The sequence below is a fragment of the Notamacropus eugenii genome, chromosome 1, assembly GCF_028372415.1.
Source record: "Notamacropus eugenii isolate mMacEug1 chromosome 1, mMacEug1.pri_v2, whole genome shotgun sequence".
Taxonomy (NCBI): Eukaryota; Metazoa; Chordata; class Mammalia; order Diprotodontia; family Macropodidae; genus Notamacropus; species Notamacropus eugenii.
The window spans coordinates 715,105,570-715,128,325 of NC_092872.1; the positions used below are offsets into that span (position 1 = coordinate 715,105,570).

The following is a 22,756-nucleotide window of genomic DNA, read 5'->3' on the forward strand; positions in this document are numbered from 1 at the left end:
TCTGGAGAGGTATCTGCTAAGATTCTGGGCATAAAAATCCCTCTCTGCGTCCACACCAGTACACGCTTGTTTGTGCCACCTGGGAGAAACTGAGATCTCACAGATTCTCAGAGCATACCCTACTCTTGACAAAGGACCAAAAAGTCAAGTGACTGGTTGGGAAAATGTCCAAAAAAAGGGAAAAAAAATAAGACTATAGAAGGTTACTTTCTTGGTGAACAGATATCTTCTCCCAGCCTTTCAGATGAAGAAGAACAATGCTTACCATCAGAGAAAGACATAAAAGTCAAGGCTTCTGTATACCAAACATCCAAAATAAATATTCAGTGGGCTCAGGCCATGGAAGAGCTCAAAAAGGATTTTGAAAATCAAGTTAGAGAGGTGGAGGAAAAACTGGGAAGAGAAATGAGAGAGATGCAAGAAAAGCATGAAAAGCAGGTCAACACCTTGCTAAAGGAGACCCCAAAAAATGCTGAAGAAAATAACACCTTGAAAACTAGCCTAACTCAATTGGCAAAAGAGGTTCAAAAAGCCAATGAGGAGAAGAATGCTTTCAAAAGCAGAATTAGCCAAATGGAAAAGGAGGTCCAAAAGCTCACTGAAGAAAATACTTCTTTCAAAATTAGAATGGAACAGATGGAGGCTAATAACTTCATGAGAAACCAAGAAATCACAAAACAAAACCAAAAGAATGAAAAAATGGAAGATAATGTGAAATATTTCATTGGAAAAACAACTGACCTGGAAAACAGATCCAGAAGAGACAATTTAAAAATTATGGGATTACCTGAAAGCCATGATCAAAAAAAAAAAGAGCTTAGACATCATCTTTCATGAAATTATCAAGGAAAACTGCCCTGAGATTCTAGAACCAGAGGGCAAAGTAAATATTGAAAGAATCCACCCATCACCTCCTGAAAGAAATCCAAAAAGAAAAACTCCTAGGAACATTGTGGCCAAATTCCAGAGTTCCCAGGTCAAGGAGAAAATATTGCAAGCAGCTAGAAAGAAACAATTCAAGTACTGTGGAAATACAATCAGGATAACACAAGATCTAGCAGCTTCTACATTAAGGGATTGAAGGTCATGGAATAGGATATTCCAGAAATCAAAGGAACTAGGACTAAAACCAAGAATCACCTACCCAGAAAAACTGAGTATAATACTTCAGGGGGAAAATTGGTCTTTCAATGAAATAGAGGACTTTCAAGCATTCTTGATGAAAAGACCAGAGCTGAAAAGAAAATCTGACTTTCAAACACAAGAATGAAGAGAAGCATGAAAAGGTAAACAGCAAAGAGAAGTCATAAGGGACTTACTAAAGTTGAACTGTTTACATTCCTACATGGAAAGACAATATTTATAACTCTTGAAACTATTCAGTATCTGGGTACTGGGTGGGATTAGACACACACACATGCACATGCACACGCACACACACAAAGAGACAGAGTGCACGAAGTGAATTGAAGAGGATGGCATCATATCTTAAAAAAATGAAATCAAGCAGTGAGAGAGAAATATATTGGGAGGAGAAAGGGAGAAATGGAATAGGGCAAATTATCTCTCATAAAAGAGGCAAGCAAAAGACTTATTAGTGGAGGGATTAGAGGGGAGGTGAGAGAAAAACATGAAGTTTACTCTCATCACATTCGACTAAAGGAAGGAATAAAATGCACACTCATTTTGGTATGAAAACCTATCTTACAATACAGGAAAGTGAGGGATAAGGGGATAAGCAGGGTGCGGGAGATGATGGAAGGGAGGGTATGGGGAGGAGGGAGCAATTTGAGGTTGACACTCATGGGGAGGGCCAGGATCAAAAGAGAGAATAGAAGTAATGGGCGACAGGATAGGATGGAGGGAAATATAGTTAGTCTTATACAACACGACTGTTATGGAAGTCATTTGCAAAACTACACAGATTTGGCCTATATTGAATTGCTTGCCTTCCAAAGGCAAGGTGTGGGGAGGGAGGGAGGAAAAGAAGTTGGAACTCAAAGTTTTAGGAACAACTGTTGAGTACTGTTCTTGCCACTAGGAAATAAGAAATACAGGTAAAGGGGTATAGAAAGTTATTTGGCCTTACAGGACAAAAGAGAAAATGGAGACAAGGGCAGAGAGGGATGATAGAAGATGTCGGGGACTGAGGCCCCCCACCTGTACCTCCTCTAACCTGCTTGCTTTCGTCCCGCCTGAGAAGAAAAACCGCACCCCACGATCCCGTGGAGAGATAAGAGAAGGGACTGCCTGAGGCTATGCAAACATACCAATGCGGGACCTGGTGAAGCAGTAGATGTTATGTAAACACAGATAGCCAAAGTACGATGTCCTAAGATAGAGCTGGCCCACCACGGAATTTGCTTGGAATCTCTTTGTCTTTTCTCTATATAAGTTTGCAACCCTGATAATAAAATCAGACCTTGCTTACCACCCTTTTGGTCTCACTCCTCTTTTCACCCATCCCCTTCAGGTAGGCGTTCTCCTCGATCCCCCCACTCATACTGGCCCTGCAGGTCAGGGCAAGTGGCGCCCAGACGTGGGGCTCGAGGTCCGGACTTCTGCCAGGCGGACCAACATTGAGAGACGATTCGTCGCGACCCCTTCCTTCTCATCGCTCATGAAGAGCCCCTGCGTTTTGGTAAGTTGAGTTTCGTCCGCCTCATTCTAATCATGGGTTCCAACCTTTCCAAGGAACAGGTCTTTATCCATGACCTTAAGCATGCCCTTAAGGATAGAGGAGTTAAGGTTAAGAAAAAGGACTTAGTGAACTTCTTTCTTTTTGTTGATGAGGTCTGTCCCTGGTTTATTGTTAACGGGCCGGACATCCATCCGGGCAAGTGGCAAAAGGTTGGGAGAGAGCTTAATAAGAAATTGCAAACTGAGGGCCCGGAGGCCATCCCCCCTTCTGTCTTTTCCTATTGGGGAATCATTAGAGACATAGTGGAATCCGCCTCCAGAGATCCGGGTGAGCGACAGCTCCTTTCGGTGGCAGAATTTTGCTTGCGCCCTTTGTCACGGGCCGCCTCTGTTAAGTCACTAGAGCGCCCCTTACCACGGGCGGCTCCTGTAAAATCACTACCTTCAATAGCCAAAAGTCCCCCAAGGCCCCCGTCCGTGGTCATTGATATTCCGCCAGAGCCACCAAAGCCCATTTATCCTCCCCTCCCTACAGGGCCCCGCCCTACAACCGAGTCCCTAACTTTCCCTATTATTACTAAACACAAGACCCCTCCCTTAAAGAATCCTGACCCTGATACGTTAGATCCTGGGGATGAAGCGGAACTTGAGGATGAGGCTGCCCGATATAATGATCCCGATTGGCCTGCTCTTCAACATTTGCTTCCTCCTTACTTATCCCAAACCTGCGCCCCTGTACTTTTGCCCCCTGTTCCCACTCCCTCGGTCCTTACCAATGCTAGACACCAACTTTCCACCCAGGTTAAGGAGCTCCGAGAAGTCTTAGACCTACAAAAGCAATATGTACAGCTCTCCTCGGAGTTGAGTTCCCTGCAGCACTCCCTCCAGAGCTCAGTCATTCTTTCTCCCAGTAAGCCTCAGTCGACCAAGGACCCGTCCAACAGGACTGGCGCTAAGACTAAAAACTCAAAAGAAGCGCAGCCCATGATGTTCCCCGTTATAACTCGGTCCCGCCGACTTGGGCCCCCACAAACCCCTGGGGCGGGTGAACTTACAGACTCCTCCGCGAGTGAGGGAGAGGAGGAGGAAGAGGAAAAGAATAAGGAGGAGGAGGAGGAGGAAGAGGAGGGAGAAGAAGGGCAGAGCAGTAGGAAGGCGGAACGGGAATGGCCGGAATACCGAAAATTGCATTTCAAGGGGCTTAAAGATCTCAATGCCGCTGTTAAGGCATATGGCCCCAATGCCCCTTTCACCCTCTCCGCCCTTGAGGCCATGTCCCGTGGAGGGTATCTTTTGCCGGCGGAGTGGCTCCGCGTGGTTCGAGCTGTTCTCTCACGGGGACAATTTTTGACGTGGAAAGCCGACTTCTATGATCGTTGTCAATCCACGGCAAAGAGCAATGGGAAGTCCCCCAACTCCCCCGCTTCAAAATGGACCTATGAAAAGCTGAGTGGTCAAGGCAAATATGCAGGTGAGGCCAAGCAACGCCGCCTTCCCATAGGTCTCTTGGCGCAAACCGCCAACGCGGCATTTGCCGCCTGGCGCGCTTTACCAACCCCTGGTTCTCCTCTTGCCCCGCTTAATAAAATAATACAAGGGACTCAGGAGGACTTTTCTGAATACGTTAGCAGGCTCCTGGAGGCCACCGAGCGGACCCTCGGTCAGGAGGCCTCTAAGGATCAGCTTGTGAGGCGTCTGGCATATGAGAACTCCAATACTGCTTGTCGCTCTGCCTTGCGCGGGAAATGGAGGGATAAAACCCTAGAGGAGATGATCCGCCTCTGCAGAGACATAGATCCTTTTACTACGAAAATATCCCAGGCTGTACATTTAGCTGTCGGGGCGGCTCTCCAGCCGGGGGACTCCCAGAAGGAGTGTTTCCGCTGTGGGCAACCCGGTCACTTTGCCCGGCAGTGCCCCAGCTCGCCAGATACCCCCCCTCCTCCAACCCAAAATAGGGGTTCTCAACCTTCCACCCTCTGCCCCAGATGCAGGAAAGGGAAGCACTGGGCGAACACTTGTCGCTCCGCGACAGATGTCAATGGCCACCCCCTGCAGGGAAACGGCCGGAGGGGCCAGCCCCGGGCCCCCCAGCCGATCCCCGTCCCGCGGGCCTCGGGGACCAGCCCGCCCACACCCAACTCTACAGAGCCACTTCAGGAAGCGCAGGGGTGGACCTGTGTGCCGCCTCCACCACAATATTGACCCCTGAAGGTGGGGTGCATATAATTTCTACAGGCATCTTTGGCCCCCCGCCCCCCAATTTTTATTTTTTTATTCTTGGTCGTGCTTCCACTACTATTAATGGCCTTCTAATCCACCCCTCCATTGTTGACGGTGATTATATGGGGGAAATCCAGATACTTGCTTCAACCCTACAGGGACCCCTCACTGTCTATCAGGGGCAACGCCTTGCACAGGCTCTCCCGCTCCCCCTACAAACCCCATACCCTGCCCTCACCACCGTTAGAGGCCACTCCAAGCCCGGGTCCTCAGACATCTATTGGGTTCAGGCCATTTCCCAGGACCGCCCCATGCTTATGCTTACCATTCAAGGCAGATCTTTTGAAGGAATATTAGATTCCGGAGCTGACTCAACTGTTATTTCAAAAGATAGCTGGCCGCCTTCTTGGCCCCTTCAACCATCCATGACGCACTTACAGGGCATAGGCCAGTCCCATTATACTCTACAGAGTTCCCAATGGTTGCCCTGGCAAGACAAGGAGGGAAATAAAGGGACTGTCCGGCCTTTTGTGGTCCCCGGCCTACCTGTCAACTTATGGGGAAGGGATATTCTTTCTCAGATGGGGATAATTATGTGCAGTCCAAATACAGTTGTAACCCGTCAGATGGTCTCCCAGGGATTTCTCCCAGGGAAAAGGCTAGGCAAAAGAGGGCAAGGACAACCATCCCCAATTGTTGCTGAAGGGAGGAAAGGGCGAGCAGGCCTTGGCTTTGAAGGCCCAGATAATCAGAACCATTTTTCGTGAGGGCCACGGGTCCTCCTGCACTCCAGGCAGATAGGATCTCGTGGAAAAATGACCTACCCGTCTGGGTAGACCAGTGGCCCTTACCCAAGATAAAGCTGGAAGCAGCGTTCGCTTTAGTGCAGGAGCAATTAGCTGCAGGGCACATAGAACCGTCCACATCCCCGTGGAACACGCCCATTTTTGTTATCCAGAAAAGGTCAGGTAACTGGCGGCTCTTACATGATTTGCGGGCCGTCAATAAAACTATGGTTCCTATGGGGGCCCTTCAACCTGGGCTCCCCTCTCCTGTAGCCATACCACAAGGTTTCTCTAAGATTACAATTGACCTTAAGGATTGCTTCTTTTCCATTCCCCTCCACCCCTCCGATTGCCAGCGCTTCGCTTTTAGTGTTCCTATTACCAATTGTGTGGGCCCTTCCCCGCGTTTTCAGTGGAAAGTCTTGCCACAAGGCATGGCTAATAGCCCTACGCTGTGCCAAAAATATGTAGCACAAACAATTGACCCTTTTCGCTTGCAGTATCCCAAGCTTTATATCATCCATTATATGGATGATATCCTCCTTGCAGGTTCAGATGATGAGGAATTGACCCAGGTATCACAGGAGCTCATTAGGGCATTGGAAAATCGGGGCCTTAAAATTTCCCCCGATAAAATACAAACCTACCCCCCGCAGCTCTTCTTGGGGTTTGAACTTTTAACTAATCGCATTCTCTCCCAGAAGGTTCGCTTGCGAGTAAGTCACCTTTGTTCCCTTAATGATTTCCAAAAGCTTCTGGGAGAATTGAATTGGCTTAGGCCTTATCTTAAGCTCACTACGGGGGAATTGAGACCCTTGTTTGATATTCTAAAAGGAGACTCCGACCCAAATTCACCCCGTTCTCTCACGCCGGAGGCCCGTAAGGCCCTTGCCTTAATTGAGCAAGCTATTCATGATCAACATATTGGGTATTACGCTCCTCTAAAACCTCTTTGGCTCTTAATTTTTTCTACCGCTTTTTCCCCCACTGGATTATTGTGGCAGGAGCATCCGTTGTTTTGGATTCATATGCCAGCCACACCTACAAAGATCCTCCCCTCCTACCCGCATTTAACGGCTGGCCTCCTGCGCCTAGGGCGAGAGGCAGCCCTTCGGCTTTTTGGTCGGGAACCAGATCATATTGTCTGCCCCTACACCGCTTCACAGATTCAATGGCTGCTTCAGAATGATGACGATTGGGCAGTTAACTGCATTTCCTACCCAGGGATTATAGACAATCATTATCCCTCAGACAAGCTTGTCCAGTTCTTTCAGAAAACACCTGTTGTCTTCCCAAGGATTACCAAGGCGGAGCCCATCAGAGGCGCCCATTTGGCGTTCACTGATGGATCCGCCACAGGGAAGGCAGCCTTCAGTGTTGATGGAAAGGCCACCTCTTTTGACACACCCTTCATCTCTGCGCAGCTGGTGGAACTTGCAGCGGTCATCAAGGTTTTTGAATCTGTTCCGGGTCCTCTCAATATTTATACTGATAGCTCCTACATTGCACATTCGGTCCCTCTATTGGAAACTGTCCCGTATATTCGTCCCTCCACTAATGCGTCTCCTCTTTTTGCCACTCTTCAGCTTCTAATCCTCTCCCGCAAGCACCCCTTTTTCATTGGACATATTCGTGCCCACTCCGACCTCCCCGGTCCCCTTTCTGAAGGGAATGATCAGGTTGATCAGGCAACTCGTCGCATTTTACTTGCGCTGTCTACCTCTCCTGTTGCTGCTGCCACGCAAGCCCATAAGCTGCATCACCTTAATGCCCATACGCTTCGTCTCAAGTTCCCTATCACCCGGGAACAAGCCAGACAGATCGTGAAACAGTGCCCTGGCTGCCTGACTCTTCTCCCTGAACCTCATACTGGCATCAATCCCCGAGGTCTCATTCCCGGGGAGCTTTGGCAAATGGATGTCACTCATTACCTCCCTTTTGGTCGGCTTAAATATATTCATGTGTCCATTGATACCTTCAGTGGTTTTATCTTTGCCACCTTGCAACCTGGAGAGGCCACCAAGCATGTCATTAATCACCTCATTAGTGCCTTGGCAGTCCTCCCGCAGCCCAAAATTCTTAAGACAGATAATGGCCCCGGCTACACCAGCTCTTCTTTCAGATCCTTTTGTACACAACTACATATTAAGCATGTAACTGGCATACCCTATAATCCTCAGGGGCAAGGAATTGTGGAAAGGGCCCATCAAACATTGAAAAACATGGTCCTGAAATTACAGTCAGGGGGGGAAGTTCTTTATCCCAGAGCTGGCAATGCCAAAACGTTGCTCAATCACGCCCTTTTTGTTTTAAATTTTCTCACCCTTGACGCTGCGGCAAAGAGTGCAGCAGACCGCCTTTGGCATTCCTCTACGGCCCAAACCTACGCTCAGGCAAAATGGAAAGATCCCCTTCTTGGCAAATGGCAGGGCCCTGATCCTGTGTTAATCTGGGGCAAAGGCCATGCTTGTATTTATGATTCAAAGTGCCAAAATGCTAGATGGTTGCCTGAAAGGCTGATCAAGTTGATGGACAAGCCAGATGCTTACAATACCGTCCAGGGGACTACACCTCCCTGAGACACATCTGTTTTTCTTTTCCTGTTTTTCAGGAGATGACGCAAAGAACTTTTCGAAAATCCCCTCTGGAGTGGCTTGAATGGAGTCCTCCCATATCTCCTCCCTCTCCTTGGACCCTTGATTGGTCTCCTCCTACTTCTTTCTTTTGGGCCCTGGGCTTTTAGTAGACTAACCTCTTTCATTAAAACGCAGATTGAGGCTTCTCTTAAAAGCCCTATCAATATCCATTATCATCGCCTGGCACTTCTGGAGAACCCTGCAGACAACGAGGAGGACGGACTTCAGTTCTCCAAGCTTGTGCAGTCAGAGTCCCGTTGCATGCGGTGGTGGAAGGCCTTTAGGGAATAAACACGGAGCGGCAGCTGTGAGAGTGCCCATGACGGGAATATTGAGGCCCCATATATCAGGATCATAGGCGCGGCTGCAGTTGTTCCCTATGACGGGAGTAGAGCAAGGCCGTGGCTGTTCGGCCACGTAGATCCCCTTGCTTAGCCTAAGACAGGGTCATCTGCCGAAAAAGCGCTCTGAATATGGAAACCAGCCTCATAGCCTAAGACAGGCCTCTCACCCGCCCGCATATTTTAATTTCAGTCCGCCCGCATGTTTTAATTTTAGTCAAAAGGGGGACATGTCGGGGACTGAGGCCCCCCACCTGTACCTCCTCTAACCTGCTTGCTTTCGTCCCGCCTGAGAAGAAAAACCGCACCCCACGATCCCGTGGAGAGATAAGAGAAGGGACTGCCTGAGGCTATGCAAACATACCAATGCGGGACCTGGTGAAGCAGTAGATGTTATGTAAACACAGATAGCCAAAGTACGATGTCCTAAGATAGAGCTGGCCCACCACGGAATTTGCTTGGAATCTCTTTGTCTTTTCTCTATATAAGTTTGCAACCCTGATAATAAAATCAGACCTTGCTTACCACCCTTTTGGTCTCACTCCTCTTTTCACCCATCCCCTTCAGGTAGGCGTTCTCCTCGATCCCCCCACTCATACTGGCCCTGCAGGTCAGGGCAAGAAGAGAGAGCAGATTGGTGATAGGGGCAATTAGAATGCTCGGTGTTTTGGGGTGGGGGAGGGGAAAAAAGGGGAGAAAATTTGGAACCCAAAATTTTGTGAAAATGAATGTTAAAAGTTAAATAAATAAATAAATGAATGAATAAATATCAGATTTATAAAAAAAACAAAAAAACAAAAACACACAAAAAAATAAACCCACGTAAATCATCAGCATTTCTATACATTACTAACAAAGCCCAACAGCTATAGATGGAAAGAGAAATTTCATTTAAAGTAACCATAGACATAAAATATTTAGGAATCTACTTGCCACGACAAACCCAGGAACTATGTGAACACAATTACAAAACACTTGTCACACAAATAAAGTCAGATCTAACTAATTAGGAAAATAACAGTTGCTCATGGGTAGGCTGAGTTAATATAATAAAAATGACAATTCTACCTAAATTAATTTACTTATTCAGTGCCATACCAATCAAACTACCAAAAAATTATTTTGTAGAGCTAGAAAAAATAATAACAAAATTCATCTGGAATAACAAAAGGTTCAGAATATCAAGGGAACTGATAAAAAAGAAATGCAAGGGAAGGTGGTCTAGCAATACCAGATCTTAAATTGTATTATAAAGCAGTGATCATCAAAAGTACTTGGTACTGGCTAAGAAACAGAGTGATGGATCAGTGGAATAGATTAGATACACAAGACACTATAGTAACCTATTATTTGATAAACCTAAAGACTCCAGCTTCTGAAGTCACTAAGAACTCACTATTTAACAAAAACTTCTGGGAAAACAGGGAAATAGTACGACAGAAAATAAGCACAGACCAACATCTTACACTGTATGCCAAGATAAAGTCAAAATGGGTACACAATTTAGAAATAAAGGCTGATACTATAAGCAAAGCAGGAGAGCAAGGAATAGTTTGCCAGTCAGATTTATGGAGAATGGAAGAATTTATGATCAAACGAGAGAGAGAGAGAGAGAAACAGAGACAGAGACAGAGACAGAGACAGAGAGACAGAGACAGACAGAGACAGAGAGACAGAGAGAGTATTATGAATGCAAAATGAATAATTTTGATTATATTAAACTGAAAACTTTTCTCACAAACAAAGCCAATGCAACTAAGATAAGAAAGGGAGCAGAGAGCTGGGAAACAATTTTTAGTACCAGTATATCTAACAAAAACCTCATTTCTAATAGAGAACTGGGTCAACTTTATAAGAATACAAGCCATTCTCTAACTGACAAATGGTCAAAGGATATGAAGAGGCAGTTTTCAGAAGAAGAAATTAAACTATCAATAGTGACATGAAAAAATTGCTTCAAATCACTATTGTTTAGAGAAATGCGAATCAAAACAATTCAGAGGTACCACATCACACATATCAGATTGACCAACATGAAAAAACAGGAAAATGATAAATCTTGTAGAAGATGTGGGAAAATTGGAACACTAATGCATTGTTGGTGGAGTTGTGAACTTTTCCAACTGTTCTGCAGAGCAATTGGGAACTATTCCCAGAGGGCTAAAAAATTGTGCAGTACCACTTCTAGATCTGTATCCCAAAAAGATTATACAAGAAAGGGAAAAGGACCCACATGTACAAAAATATTTATAGCAACTCTTTTTGTGGTGGCCCAGAATTGGAAATTGGGGGGATACCCATCAATTGGGGAATGGCTGAACAAGTTGTGGTATATGAATGTAATGGAATACTATTGTGCTATAAGAAATGATGAGCAGGTGGACTTCAGAAATACCTGGAAAGACTTATATGAACTGAGGCTGAGTGAAGTGAGCAGAACCAGGAGAACACTGTACACAGCAACAGCTACATTGTGCAATTGACCAACTTTGCTAGACTTAGCTCTTCTCAGCAATGCAAGGATCCAAGACAACTCCAAAAGACTCATGATGGAAATGCTGTCTACATCCAGAAAAAGAACTCTGGAGTCTGAATCAGGTAGAAGTATACTATTTGTTCTCTTTTTTTGTTGTTGGTGTTCTGTTTTGTTTCTACTTTCTCATGATTCTTCCCATTGGTTCTGCTTCTTCTTTAAAGCATGACTAATGTGAAAATATGTTTAATATGAATATGTACATGTAGACCCTATATCAGTTTGCATGCTGTCTTCAGGAGGGGAGAGGAGGAGGAGGAGGAGAAAATTTTAAACTCAAAATCTTAAAAAGGTGAATGTTGAAAACTAAAAATAAATATTTTTAAAATGCCATTCCAAATATAGATAACTACAGAGTTGTAGAAGCTTGAAATAATCTGAGTTGTCTTGATGTTACCAGAGTACATAGTGAAGAATAATATTAGACAATATTGGAAAAAGAAGTTGTCATGTTTTGGAGGGCCTTTAGTGCTAGAATAAGCTTCATGATTTTTGACACAGGTTTAAGGCATTTATGTAACTATCCTAATTTTAACCTTTTTAAAAGTTTATTTATTATTGTACTTATGTATGAGCTTTCATCCTGCAATTATGTTCTTTTACATGCTGAATTAGAAACTTGTTTGTCGGTGATGGTTTCTGATTCTAACGCTGCAACCAATGTTTTGTGTATCCTAAGGACTATCAATGAATCACACATTCTTTTATTTTGCTTTTATCATGACCTCTTTCTGCATTTTATGGAATTAAAGTTTAACCTAATCTAAATCTAAAATCTAAATCTAAAAATTTCTAAATCTAAATCTAAAAAATCTAAGAAATCTAAAAATCTAAACCTCAAAAATCTAAATCTCAAAAATCTAAATTTAAATAATCTAAATCTAAAAATACCTAAATCTAAAAACATCTGAATCTAAAATCTAAATCTAAAAAAATCTAAATCTAAAATCTAAATCTAAAAAATCTAAATCTAAAAAAATCTAAAATCTAAATCTAAAAAATATTTTAAAAACTCAAAACTTTCTAGAAGTGAATGTTGAAAACTAAACATAAATAAGTTAATAAAAAAAATTTTTAAAAAGAAACAGTGATCAAGAGTTTAGCTTGAACCTGAAAATTCCACTCCCCACCTAGACTAACAATGTTTAAAGGTACAGATAGAAATAATTCTAGTACAGGACCACCTCTTTTGAAGGAGCCCTGCCCTCCACCTCCTGCTTCTCCTCTTTCAAAGAATGATAGTCTCCCTTGGAGCATCTCCTCCTCCTCCTCCCTTTCTCCAAACTAGAAAGGAAACTATTGAAATATAGTTATCAAAATATTTTTAGAAAGTAAGTTTGTATGTGCCAGGTTAAGAACACCTACTCTATATACTTCCATTTCCCTGTCATCCAGAACAGCCAAGTGGAAAAAAAATCCATCATACCCCCTGAAAAATCCACCAATAAGAGTTAGCATAGGTAGGGTGGGACCAAGGGCAAGTCAAGTCTGTCCCTTTACACCCTTTTGTAACTTCCCCAACACTCTCCATTTATATCCAAGTGAAATCAGATTAAACGCTATAGCAGAGGTCATCTCAAAAGCAGACAATTCAATTCAATAATTCAATAAACATTTATTAAGCACTTGTTTGCCAGGCACTGTCTCTGCCCTCCAGGAGTTTATAATCTCATGAGGGAAAACAACCCCAAGAAGGAAGCTGAAACCACTAAACAAAAACACAAAAGCGTATGATGGGTGAGTATAAAAAGAAGATGAAGGTGTATAGTCTCTCCCTCCCCTTGGCTCGGCATTCTATGGGCTGATTCTATGACAGATGAGGAAACTGAGGCAAACAGGATTAAGTGACTTGCCCAGGGTCACCCAGATAGTAAGTGTTTGAGGCTGGATTTGAACTCAGGAAGATGAGTCTTCTTGACTCCAGGCCTGGTGCTCTACCCACTGCAACACCTAATTGCCCTGATAATTCAACATATAGGAACCTGTTGTCTTTGAACAACCTTCTCTCCATCCCTGCATGTTTTTCCTTAGACATTGCTTGGACATCAGCAGTGCATTGTGTGTGTGTGTGTGTGTGTGTGTGTGTGTGTGTGTGTGTGTGCACGTGTGTGTGTGTGTGTTGGTCTGTCTGTATGTATGTGCCTGTCTGTATGTGTTTGTCATGTGAGGGCTAGCAAGGCTCTGGGAACTGTGCCCTGGATGTGATTCTGGATGAGAGACAAGTGGCAAATGAGCTGCCAGTCCATCTGTCAAGAACTCAAGGTTCCTTCCATCCCAACCAAAATCCTTTGTTACCTGGAAGGATTTTTTTTAATGTCTTGAAGTAAAAGACCAAGAATGCAGTCTAGCCCTGATGCCTCAACCATGTCAGAAGTGATCATTTACACAGGACATAGCTTTAAATGGTAATCACTTTAAAAGACATACTGAGAAAACTGGGGATGGGAAGGCAATTTGTCTCCCCCACCTCACCTTCATCACACACACACATTCTTTTTTTTTTTAATGTGGCTCATCTTTTTCTATATTCATTCACTAAGAGATGGGGGACAGAATAAGAAGCAGGCTGACCCCTGTCGTTAAAAAAAAGTATCACTTTCACCCTAACCTATGATTCAGACAGATCAGATGTGTTCTCCCAACCAATCCAACCAATATGTATTAACATTAGCAGGCAGGATTAGTGCTCCTGTTCTCAAGAGAAGAGGCCGATGTTACGGACCTTTTGGTCACGTCCCCATGATAGCACTTTTAATTACAAAATGTTTCCTTTGCTTCTTCTGAATATTCCTAAGAGTTTCAGGGATGGGGTGGGGAGAAGGGAGTGAACAGTGAGTTGAACCCTGCCTGGCCAGCTGGAGAAGTTGGAGTCTGAAAAAGTAGCACCCTTGGTGATGTTGGCACAATCATGATGTTTGTTGGAGAAACGATTTCTCCCCCACCCACCCATCTTTGCCTTTTGCAGCATTCTTCCTCCCTCTGTCTATCAATTGTTTATATTTATTCAATTTATAAATGCAGGTTCTCTCCCAGAGGGCATCAAACCCCAGCCAAACAATTAAAAATCCAATTAGAGTGTTCTTAAAGTCACAGAAACAACAGAGCCATAGGAGATGTATTTAATTACCCATTAGTTTATATTGGCAGAGTTGAGCAGAGGCAGGGTGGGAATGGGTCTTAACATCATGCTCTGATGATCAGAGCCTCGGCAGGGGTGTCAGTGTGAGAGGAGAGTTTGAAATACTTCAAAATCCTTTCTTAGGTTTCTTCAAAGAATAATTCTGGGCAGAGGGGGTAGGAACACATTAGTTGCTCTTATTTGTCAAGAGAAAAACCATAGTGGAAGAAATAGGGGTGTTGCAGAAAAACCCCACTGGATTTGAAATCAAAAGATACAGATTCAAACCCAAAATGACTTTAACCTTTCTCATGAGGGTCTGACTTGATGATCTGTAAAGCCCCTTCTAGCTTTAAATTCTATGATTGAACTAGGGTTAGGGAGAAGAGCCTAAACCCCAAAGGACATCATAGGATTTCAGAGCTTAAACATCCATATTTCCTGGTTTAGTCCCAATTTTAGATATTGTCCTGTTGTTTCCATAAACAACCAAAATATCCCTGAAACTCCAACACTTCCACAAATGAAAATTAGATGGTCCCCTGTGAGAGGAGGTAACTGTGTGGAGGATAAATAGGGGAGGGCTCACCTATTCCAACTCTTTCATTTCAAGATAATGAAACAAAGGTCCAGTCAGTTTAAATGGCCTGCCCAAGATGGTGGTAAATCCTAGAATCCATATTGAAGTCCAAGTCTTCTGGTACCAAATCTGCTGTCCTTCCCATTCTATCTCACTGTTTCAGCAGCCAATGAGCTTACAAATGGTATGGTAGGTCATTGTTAGATAAATAAATGCTTCAACAGCTTTGCAGATTGTAAAGTATTATATGAATGCACAGTCATAGCAATGGTCCCCTTTACTCACATCCTACTTAACTGCTCATTGTGTCATGGAGGTGACCCCTGGGTCCTCAAAGGCTATGTCAGTTTGGCACAAACTCCGACAGGTCTTCCAGCTTTTAAGTAATGTCATACCATCCTGTCTGCTCCATCAGATTCTCCCCTCCCTCAGTCCCACTCTTTCTCTTATTTTCAATCTTTTCTTATCCACTGATTCCTTCCATATGGGCTACAAACATGTCCATGTCTACCCCATCCTCAGAAACACCCTTACTTCATCCATCCATCTCTGCTATGATCATCCCATATTTCTCTTACCTTTTGTGTCTGGCTGCCTTGGGGCCATCTACAATAGGTGTTTCTGCTTTCTCTCCTCTGTCTTCTTAACTCTGAGGTCTAGCTTCTTACCTCACCATTCAACTCTCTCCAGAGTTACCAATGATCTCTTGATTGTCATATCAAATGACCTCCCTTCAGTCCTCATCCTTCATGACCTCCCTGCAGCCTTTGAAGGAAGGATCCTGGTAGATAATTCTTGTCTATCCCTAACTTCTTTACCAAAGCTAGGTGGCCCAGTGGATAGAGCACAGGACCTGGAGTCAAAGACTCATCTTCCCGAGTTCAAATCTGACTTCAGACACTTACTAGATGTGTGACCTTGGGCAAGTCACTTCACTCTGCCTCATTTTCCTCATCTGTGAAAAGAGCTGGAGAAGGAAATGGCATTTGGTATATAGGGAAAAGTAGATATGCCTGGCTTCAAATCTCAGTTCTGCCACTGGTGACCTTGGACAGGACTTAACCTTTGTGAGCCTCAGTTCCCTCATCTTAAAAAAGAACATTGGACTAGATGGTCTCCAAGGTCCCTTTCAACTCTAAATCTATGACGTTATGCTGTGATTAGTACAGATATCATCATTAACAGTTTACAGAGAAGGAAACTGAGATTCAGATAAGTGAAACTATTTGCTCAGGGTTACATAGCTTGTAAGTGCTAAAACCAGGATTTAAAGTCAGATCTCTTGATTCCAGCACTCTTTCCACTAAAACTGTTTTTAAATTAAAGACTGTAGTTTAGGGTCCCCTTTACTTTCTTTTTTTCTAGATTTTAATATTTTATTTTTCCTCCAATTTTATGTAAAAAAAAAAAACCTTCTCTTCCCAAGAAGCTGACACCACCCAGGAACTCTTCTCAAAAACACTCTGTTTGGGAGTTTAGGGTTTAGTAACTCTCCTCTTGGGTAATGTGAGCGAGAGCACAGGAAATTCCCATATGATAGTGGCCCTAAGACAGCTATAGGTGGCTCCCAAAAAAGATGCTATGGGTGTGAACAGGTCCTTCCTCATCCTAAACCCAAGTCTGCCCTAGCTTTCCTGCTCCTCCTTGTTCTCTCCAGGAAAAGGTAAACATAAAAAAGGAGTAAATCAGCCCATTGTGCAACTGATTCTCTTTTATAATAAACTGTGTTAAGTATGAGCCCAGTCTGCCCAGAGATGGAATGCCATGGGGGGAGGGGCAGCAGGAATGAATATACAACTGTCCTTACCTTATATTTCAAATAAATACTGTTGTTGTTGTTGAGTTGTTTGCATTCCCCAATCCAATCTAACAAACATTTGTTGGCACTAGCAGGCAGTATTGGCACTCCTTTTCTCAAGGGAAGAGGCTAATGTTATAGAGCTGCTGGCTCTGTCTCTGTGTTAGTGCTTCTAATTACAAAATATTTCCTTTTCTTCTCATAGATATTCCTAAGAGTTTCAAAAAGGGAGTTGGGAAGTGGAAGGGAGAGTGAGCTTCATGAAAGCTAATTGATGTTAATTGGTTAAAAGAACCTAGGGTACTAGGCAATAGTACTAAACAGTGGTGGAGGGGGAGTGGGGATGGACAAACCTATTAGTTCAAGCTCAAATTCTCTGGGTTAGTCCTAGAACCCTCTTAGAGAGGTGCAGTGGCCTGGCTCAGTGAGAGCGAATGCAAAGAATACTTACTACATGAATACAATACAAAGGGGTGATTCTACCACAAAACAGTCTAAAAGTAAAGCAGATAATCCCCTATCTATCCACACTCCTTGTATATGGATCAAATGGGCAGTCCACACTCTTCCTAAAGGGAAGCAGTCAAAGTTCTAAACAAATGCCTACTTTCTAGTAAGTTTGTCAAAATGATGGGGAATTGATGGAGAATGAGCAATACTTGAATTTCACTTTTGTCTTTGTTATTAAGTATAAATTCTGTCCCTCCAAGCCCTTTTTTTGTAGTCTTGAAGTTCAATTCCATTCAGTCCAAAAAACATTAAGTCCCTACTATGTGCTTGGCACTGTGCTAAGTGGTCTCCAACATCAAGGAGTTTGCATTGTATTCAGGGAGGTGCCATATATGTATATGTGTATATATATATGTATGTATGTATGTATGTATGTATGTATGTATGTATACATATATATGCAGTGGCCATGCCCTGGCTACTTCTTAAACAGACCTATTCAATGAATCGGCATTACCTCACCCTAGGTGAGTACCTGAAAAGACTTTGGCCTAAAGGGCCCAAGGTCTCCCAGTGCATCCAGGGTCATCTCCAGTCATCCTGATGAATATCTGGTCACTGGATTCAGATGGCTCTGCAGGAGAAGTGAGGCTGGTGACCTGCACAGCCCTCCCTCACTCAAAACAAAGTCAAGTGCAAGTCATGTCATCATTTCTCTGATGGCATGGTCTTCTTTGGCAACGAAGGATGAACACTACACATATGTGTGTGTGTATGTATATGCATATATATACATATATATACACACACAAAGTAGTTAAAAGTTATATGAAGGAATTTCAGGAGGGAGAAATCACAAACACAGGGAAGATCACAGAAGCCTTGTGTAGGAAGTAGCGCCTGAGTTATGCTTAGAAATAAACAAAGGAGGAAGGGAAGGAAGAAGGGAAGAGAGGAGAGAAAGAAGGAAGGAAGAAGGGAAGGACGGAGAGAGGAAGGGAAGGAGGAAACAAGTATTTATTTAGCATCTACTCTGTGCCAGGCACTCACCTCTAAATACTTTACAAATACTACATCATTTGATCCTCACAATAACTCTGGGAGTTAAGTGCTGCTATGATTCCCATTTCACAGGAGAGAAAACTAAGGTAAACATAGATGTGAAATAAGGAAGGAGTGAAATCCAGATAGAGAACACCACTTGTGCAAAGGCAGGAGTGGGGAGGCCGTGTAAGAGGAACAGCTAACTTGACTGGAATAGTGAGTAAAGGGTGCAGTCCCATACAACACGAGAAAACTAGGGAGGAGGAGATTGTGATGGCTTTAAATGCCACATTGAGAGTTTACATTTTCTCTTAAAGGCAACAGGATCACTGAAGATTATTAAGGAGATGATGAGGGCATATTTGTGTTGTCATAATGCCAACTTACAGCTACTCAAGACAAGTATCGTTGGGACTGTTCCTGGCTAAACAATGACCTACTTGTTTGGTAAGGAAATGGAACAGTGGGTTTCTTTGCTCACCTCGGGCCCATCATGTTCAATGAATATTATAGAACCTACAAAAAGACTACAATCTACTTAGAATGTCCTCACTTGTTCCTACTTCACAACATTCTTGAGCTCAAAAATGCAGTAATGTTGCTGGGTACTGGTCATTGATTTCTTTCTGGGACTGAACCTACCTCACCACTTACCTCTTTATGCCCTACAGCATGACTGCTCCCTTTTACCCTAAATTCTTCCAGAGCAATTGATGCATACCATCTCTCCTGCCTGTAGACTCCTTTCATCCCTTTAAATCTTCTCTGCTAAGGTAATAAACATTTATCTCAAGGCCCCTTCTTCAGGTGTCGGTATTAAACTGGAAGTATTTTTTTTCTCTTTCTGAAAACTAAAAAAGCTGAAAAGGAATTGGCAAATCTCATCTCCCAAGTGAGCTAGGGTTAGTTTGAAGCTGCTGAAATACTGAAAGAAAATGAGATTAATTTAGACAAGCCCCAGGCTTTATCAAAATCCTTCAGACTGTCTCAGGGAGGAAATAGAGCTCTCATTTCCCCTCCATCCAAAGCTTTCTCTCTTCCTTGGATCCAATCTCTCTCAAGCAAGGTACTGCTCAAGCTCTCACAAACCTAACTCCCCCCAGAAGGGAGGGCATATCTGCTCACAGCCAGAGATGAAGGCAGTATATATAGTTCTATGCACTTCAGAACTTAGGTCATAGAATTCTGACTTCTGGGCTTTATATCCAGAAGAGATCTTAGAAATCTTCTGGGTCAGTCCTAAAGAAAGGGTTGAAATAATTTGTTAATAATTAAACAAATAACTATTAATCCATCAATGTCTTCAATAAGTGTTTGTCAAACCCTAATATTAGCCCCATTTATAGTTTAGAAAATTGAGTCCGGACAAGATTAAGTGTTCTCCTTGTCTAGTTAACGCAGGGAGCAAATGTCTGAGGCAGGATTCAAACCCACAAATAATTTGGTGTTGAAGATAGAGCATCAGACATGAAATAAGGGAAATGTTTGAGTTCCAACACTGCCTTAGTCACCTATTAGCTGTGTGGTCTTGGGCAAGTCATTGAAACTCATCTGTAATATCTATGACACTTACATCACAGGGTTGTTATGAGGATCAAGGGAAACATCTAAATTCCAGTCCTAAATCTATGATTCTGTGAGTTCTTATCGCCAGGCACCTCTCCGCTTAGCCATATTACCTGAATGTCAGTGTTATTCTAGGTAGTGCTAGGCATGTGTGCTGTACCAGAATGGCTTCATGGAAAACATCCTGAGCTGGAAGTCAGGAGCCCTGGGCTCTTGTCCTGTCTCTACCACGAAACCCATATGTCATCATCATCGTCATCATAGCTAGCAGTGATATAATGCTTTAATGTTTATAGAACACTTTACAAATATTATCTCATTTGATCCTCACAATAACCCTGGAAGGTAGGTGCCATTATTATCCTTGTTTTACCAATGAGAAAACTGAGGCAGACAGCAATTAAAGTGACTTGCCCAGAGTAACACAGCTGGTAAGCGTCTAAGGCTGGATTTTAATTCTGGTCTTCCTGACTCCAGGTCCAGCACTCTGTACACTGAACCACTAGCTGACTCCAGTTGACCTAGGCACATCAGTTCCTCCTATCTGGGCCTCTCTTTCCTCATCAATAAATCGAGGAGTTGCAACTAATCCCTAAGATCCCTTCTGGCTATGACATGATGGCACCATATTCTCTGCTCACAATTTGGAGGGGGAAAGAAGACTAACATACGTGAAAAACTACTAGAGATGGACAAAGGACAATATATACTATTTTATGATGTGAATGCAAACAAGGGCAAAAATGCAAATAGTATAGACAATTAAGGCTATCTTTAGCCAGAATGAGGAAAGACTCAGAATGGCTGGAGTTATCAAGCAGGCTTTTGACCTGCCTGGGTTCACTTTTATATAAGTATCTACAATATGTAATTGTGGTACATAGGCTAGAGTTTCCAGAGTAAACCATTTCCATTACAGAAGATGTCAGAGATTCACAAAAACATAAAATGTCTGAGCTGAAAGTGATCCTAGAGTCATTCAGTTCAATCTCTTCATATCATAATTGAGGATTTTGAATCCTAGAAATGGGAAGTGACTTGCCCAAGGTCACATGATGAGCTAATGACAGAGCTCTCACTAGAACAAAGGTTTCTTCAGCACTGTTCCCACAACCCCATGATATGTTGTACTGACCCATTCACCTTTCCATCTCACCTAAGAAGTCAAAGGAAGAAAAGTGACCCCTGTTCACACATGGAAATGAAATCTTCAAAAGTTGGCCAAAGGAGAGTCTTCCAGTAGGGGAACCTACAGTAGAACAGGCAGGTTACAGTTTCCAGGCCAAGCACCCCACCATATTTCCTCTGTTTAAAGAGCACTTTATCATCAGGATAGGACCTGATAGAGATTGCCTGAGAACTCTGACAGAACTAAATAATGGAGTAGTAGAGCTTCCAATAATTTATTGAACCTGCCTGCTATACTGAATATCATGTAATGCCATGTCGATCTTCAAAATTCAGTTCTTGGTCCTAGCTAATAGTGGCCCCAAGAATGATTGCCTTACTTCATTAACGGGAAGAAGAGTTAAGAAACGTCATTAGGAAGAAAGTCATCGGAATCAAGACGAATTAAAGATGCTAAGGGAAAAGGTTCCATCACTGAGTGCTTCTGCTCAACAAAACATGAAGGAAGAAAACCCAATTAAAAAAAAAATATAATACTAGTTTCTGGGTCAGAGAAACCGTGTGTGTGTGTGTGTGTGTGTGTGTGTGTGTGTGTGTGTATGTGTGTGTGTACATGCATTTTATGTGAAGCTTCACATTGCCTATTAACAAGTTACACTTTATGGACCTGAATCTCTCCTTCACATATAGAAGCCTGGGAATCTAGATCCCAGTTCCACCTTTTACTAGGAAAGTCATAGAAGTTTTTAGGTTATTATTTCCATTATCTGTAAAATAGGAGTAATAATTCTTTTATTACCCAGCTCTCAAGGTTACCAAGAATAATAAATAGAATAATTAATAATAATAGCTAATATTTATATATTCTTTAAGATTAAACAAGCACTTTACCAAAGTTGTCTCATTTTGATCCTCACAACAACCGGTGAGATGTGTGCTATTATTTTCTCCATTTCACAGACGAGGAAACTGAGACATAGAGAGGTTAAATGACTTGTGGCTGTGGTCGCCCAGACAGTAATTGTCTGATGCAGGAATTAAACTCAGATCTTCCTGAATTCAAATCCAGCACTCTATGAACTGCACTGCCCAGTTTCTTGGTACTACGTAAATGTAAGTTGCTATCTTCATCATGATAATCATCATCATTTGCTTAATGGAAGAAAAACAAGTTATCTTTTGGCAGAACAAAATAAGGAGAACAAATTCAAGGGCGGCACATGTTTCCTCTTTCCTCTCAAATCCTTTTGGGTGTGCCTAGGTACCTGATCTCATTAGAACATTAGAAGAACAGATGGAAACATCCAAGGGGTTAATGGCTACTAGTACATGACGCAATCTGATTTGGTCCCAATGCTGACCATACGGGAAATGATCACGACATTGGAATCAGAGAACTCTGACTTCAGGTGAGGAATAAATAACCAAAACCATGTGAAGCTTCTATGAGTGTAATATATTATATAAGATAAGTAAATCATATTAGAAATAGATTTTCTTAAAAAGAAAGGGAGAACAGAGAAAGTAGGGTAGATAGTGGGATAATCAAACAATAAAATCTCACTTATCTGTATTAATGGACAAGAATAGTAGCAGACAAAATACTTTTTAAAAATAACCCCAAAAGTATATTTAAACTGCTCCCTTTCTGTAATGCCACCTTGGAAAGCTGGTTGAACATGAAGGGGGAAGAATGAGGAAGGAAACAAAGCATCATTAATAGCAAACCTAAAATAAAGAGGACTTTGTTCTAGCCATTTCTACTTACAGCCAGGGACAGTCTCATCTATTCAATAACAATGTGCTTCTGTGTGTGTGTGTGTGCGCGCACACACACGCACACTCACGCATGCATATACACTCACTTTATCTGAAGTTTCATATTGTCTATTAACAAGTCCCACTGGCAGGATC

At 42.8% G+C, this 22,756-nt stretch overlaps 1 long non-coding RNA gene across 1 annotated transcript; it reads left to right on the forward strand.

Moving 5' to 3' along the window:
• The first annotated feature begins 2,472 nt into the window (after positions 1–2,472).
• LOC140521517 (uncharacterized) lies at positions 2,473–9,152 on the forward strand. The gene is made up of 2 exons (XR_011972960.1): positions 2,473–2,641; positions 8,260–9,152. It is a non-coding gene; the product is annotated as an uncharacterized lncRNA (long non-coding RNA).
• The last annotated feature ends 13,604 nt before the right edge of the window (positions 9,153–22,756 follow it).